The 4,451-nt window shown below is 40.1% G+C and overlaps 1 long non-coding RNA gene across 1 annotated transcript; it reads right to left on the bottom strand.

Annotated features, from left to right (window-relative positions):
• Positions 1–667: 667 nt before the first annotated feature.
• On the bottom strand, positions 668–2,066 carry LOC135305890 (uncharacterized). The gene is made up of 3 exons (XR_010366879.1): positions 1,953–2,066; positions 1,266–1,423; positions 668–764 (listed from the first exon to the last, which is right to left on the bottom strand). It is a non-coding gene; the product is annotated as an uncharacterized LOC135305890 (long non-coding RNA).
• Between the last annotated feature and the right edge of the window lie 2,385 nt (positions 2,067–4,451).

The raw sequence follows: 4,451 nt of genomic DNA, 5'->3' as shown, positions 1-4,451 counted from the left end.
AAGAATTAAGAAACATCTGTTCTGCATCTTGAAGACATGAAATGCTTTAAAAATGCAAAATACTTTTACTCCAGGGCTTGGAGACTTCTTTGTTGTCACCAAAGTTCTTAGCACCTGGCAGGAGTGATTTCTCCTCCAATGATTCGGCCAGCTCCCTGCTTCTGTTGGATTTATTATTTCACTCTCCTGACTAAGTCTGTCACCATTAAGAGAGAGATGTTTACTGTGAGGTGGCTCTTCCCTGCAAATAATTGGCAGTGAGTTCCTTGTGGAGGCACAGCAGAGACTCATCCTCTGCAAAAGGCTCCAGCCCTGACAACGCGGGTCCTGCTCTGCCAGCACAGGCTCCAACAGAGCCTTCTTCCTAATTATGGAGAAAACATGAAGGGAAAAGGCCATTGAGGGACAGAACATTATGCAATGGGAGCACACTCTGAGAGAGGAAAGGTTTAATAATTAGAACATTCCCTGTGCATCTCAATAGAAACAGCTTCTCCACAAGGGATGAAAAAAAATTATTTCTTTTCATCAAGAATTTTGCAAGCTGCATGGAATAGTAGAGAGCAAATCTGTGAATAAGGCTGCAAGATTTGTATTTCAAAACAGAAACGTAATTGGCCTCCTTTTTAAACAATCACATTTTATGCTATACTTCATATTCAATTTACCCATTCGATGCAACAGACTTCCAAGATTTTTTCTCTCTGTCTTCTTGCCTACTCAGGCAGTATCTATTTATCTCACTTCAGTATTTATTTACTTTTCTGAAAGAAAAGTTAAACAAACTTGGAAATACCATATTTTTAACTGACACAATTTCAAGTAAATTCTGTTCCTATGCCTGAAATTCCAGTAAAATATTTTAGATCTGTAGGAATGGGCCTTATATTCTAAAGCAGACATTCCTTAAAAAAAAATGAGAACAACTGTACAGCTGCCAAAATAACACATTTTTTAATTGACTAGCTAGAAAGATAAGATTTGCAACTCATTTTAATCAGAGGTGGTTTAGAGTGGCTTTACCCGTCTGCTGTGCTTGAGTGGCATTAGCAGTGACCTTTGCATGATTAACTGGAAAGCCTAACCTGGAAAGATAGCCAGCTCTACCTTAATTGCCATTATTATGGTATTCACTTTGGCCTTGACGTCTTTAGTAGGCTGTAAAATAGTGTCTATTCCAAATAAGCTCTGTTCTCTGCTACCTATCCATCTCCCTCACACACAGTCATGGATTACAAGGGCAGAAGTAATTGTTGTCATCTCACCTCCTCCTTCAGACTGATCTTTTGGATGTCCTTGCTGGTGAGTGTCCTTTAGCCCTCATCAGGCTGTGTTGGAGCTAAGTTCATCCTTCTAGGAAGTCAATGGTCTTGAATCAAAGATTTCAAGGATCCGTTCTGCTTTTGGACAGTTATCTGTTTATCTATCCAATTAGAAATATTCTTATTTTCAAGCAATGAGTGGTTTGGCTGGATATTGTTATGCTTTTGTGGGAAAGAGAAAGGAGCTGTCACTAGGAATGACAAAGTAAGTATTTGTAGGCTGATCAGATCACATGGTAATTTTCTTTTAAAGAAGAGTGAGCTAATTAAGCCTCTAAATACGTGGCAGGTTTTCCAAACCTTGAATCATTTTCGTAGCCCTGTAGTGAACCCTCTCCATTCTGTCAGCTTATTTCTGAAAAACCCTATTTTAAGATGAACTTAATCATTTCACTGTGGCTTCAGCTAGAAGGCAAACGTTTCTAGAAATCATAATTCTCCACTGCTCTTTCTGTAGATATGTAAATCTGTGCTCACAGGAGAAGGATAAAGTGACAATAGCTGAAATAATAATCTTACCATCCAGCAACCAAACTAATTCCCTTCCACGGATGTCATACACAGAAATATTTCCAGCAAATAATTGAAAACACACAGGCTAAGCTTTGACTACCCATAACCAAAACTGACCTGAAGCTGTGTGCGCCAGAAAATTGCTTCAAAAGCTGTTGTCTCTGCCTCAACAATATCCTTTCTTTTTTAAGGCAATTCCCAGCATTTCACCAACAGCATGTCAGAATTCACCCACCCAGGCATTTCAAAGGGGCTCACAGGTGCTGTGCTTCAGGTCTGGATGAAGGATTGTGCTGCTGTGGCCCAGGAGCTCAGCTCTGAAGGTGCTGCTGGGCAGGGCTGGAAGCACAGGGTCACAGGGCAGCTGGAACCCAGCAGAATCTGTAAAGGATGGGGCAGCCCACCAGAGCACAAGTATGGGCTGCCAGACCCTGAAGCAAGGAGACATGGTATTACAAAAGTGTTTTTTTTCTGTGCATTGAACATTTTGTATGCTACTGTACATACATTCCTCTGTTGCTACTTGTCTTTATATTTGGCTTTCTCAGTGGCCCAGACAAGTAATAATTTCTAAAATATGTGTTCCAGCTGACCTATGAACAGCTATAAAATTGTAATGTAAGGGTTTGAAATCCTTCACAAAATCTGATAAGTCCTTCTATTGTTGTTTCTGTCTATTAAGAAAAAAATAAAAAGGCAAAAATATCTAAATTCCCCAGAACAAATTTCACAGCAGAGTTCATATGGAAGCCATTCCCAAATTTACCACGATTACCACCAAAAATATGCTTTAGATAAAATTTTCAATTTCCTTTTGCTCCATTCTCTGTGAATATTTCACATTCTGCCTTGGGCACAGACCTGGATACAAGGGAATGGGTAATGCAGCCCCAATTCATGTCAGAATATACCTGTGCAGTGAAACCCCCACTGCCTTCAGTGAGATATTGGTGTATCTGAGGCACATCAATATGTGCAAGAGCTGATGACTAACATGAGCATCTGCTTCAAAAATACCCCAGCTTGAGCTAAGATATTATTATAGACAGTCTATTGTACTTGCAAAAGACAAGTAAAGAGTTCCTGGTTGAGAATACATGTCAGAAAAATGACATGTTTTCATCACTTCCAGCCATAGTTAAAAGACTCTGAATACATTAACCAGCTGAAGGAAAAATACTTCCAGCTTTTGTATCACAGTGGGAATCCGTTAATGCAAGTTATGATGTAACAGACAATTACTGTGAATTCAACTGTTCATCATTTCTAAAAGGCTAATAATTTTTTTTTTTAATGTACACAAAGGAAGGTGGTATTTTTCACCAAGTTTACAATGCTCCAAGCTAGGAAAAGGGGTTTAAGGTGGGCTGGACTGACTCAGTAACTGCAGCTGAATAGTTATTTAATACAAAGCTTTAAATCATTAGATATCTCAGCTCGAGTGCATGTTCCTGCATCACTTTTCAAAATGATCCAAGTCCTTTTGATGAAAGTCTGGTCAATAATTCAGCCTGCTAACTGGCATGGGATCCCAGGCTCTGCTTGCAATAACTTCTTATCAGTAATAGCTGTTTCTTCTGGTTCCTCTCCTAAACCAGACTTATTTCCTTTATGCAGAAGGCTTCAGCCACGCTCCAGGGATGGAATTCCAAGAATACACAGATGGTTGTGCTAGCTCTAGGAAAGCAGAGCATTGTTTCTGAAAGGGATTCCTTGTGCTGGCACCTGCAAGCACCTGAGCATTACTGGTTTGAATAAAGTCTGCAGTCATTTACTGGCTCTTTGTGAAGATGTGCCCGGGTGGATGGACAGCCAGCTCCTTCTCACTGCCCAGCCCTGGGGACCTGAGCCTGACCTGGAATCTTCCTGAATCCAGTCCAACCACACTCTTTGACAGAGTACACTGCCTTTGCACTGCATGAGGGAATAAAAGTATAGGTCCAGCCTTTAGGCAAATTAGACTTTCAGATAAAATTCTGATGGATTTAAGAACTGAGCATAATAAATAATGGGCCAGTTGTAAACAACAACAAAAAAAAATTTAAAAAGGAAATTACTTTTTGCTTACTAGTAAGAAGAAAAGCAGGAAAAGAAAAAAGTAAGGAAATATGTGGCCATGCAAGGAAAAGGTGTGTGCTCCCCTCAGGCTTCCGTGAAAGGCACATCCACAGCCATGAGCATTGCTGAAGTGGCTCAAAGGAAACACAAAGGGATTTCTACTACAAAAAGTCTGGAAACATGAGTATGTATATCATCTTTACCCAGGAGGAAAAACAGCAATTTTCAAGTCTCTATAGAAAAAGGGAGAAAGTAAATTGAAACCTTTACACAACCAGGTTTTGCCTGTTCCATTTAAATTCTGACGGAAAAAAAAGGGGAACCAGATCCCTGAAAATGTTTCTGTACCTGTGCAGATCCTTATCCATCCTATCCATGTTGGTACAATCCTCTGCTGAGCTTTACCTTCCTGTCACAATTCTCATTTTTTCTCATGCATTTAGAGCAGCACCAATGTCACTATGACACACCAGAGAAGAAGAAGAGAAATGTTAATGTAAATATGGGGCTGTGAAGCAGGAGACCTGGTTATTATTCCCTGTTCCTCTGGTGCCTCTC

Source organism: Passer domesticus, chromosome 8 (assembly GCF_036417665.1).
Source record: "Passer domesticus isolate bPasDom1 chromosome 8, bPasDom1.hap1, whole genome shotgun sequence".
In the NCBI taxonomy this organism is placed as follows: Eukaryota; Metazoa; Chordata; class Aves; order Passeriformes; family Passeridae; genus Passer; species Passer domesticus.
This window is presented reverse-complemented; position numbering and strand designations above follow the sequence as displayed.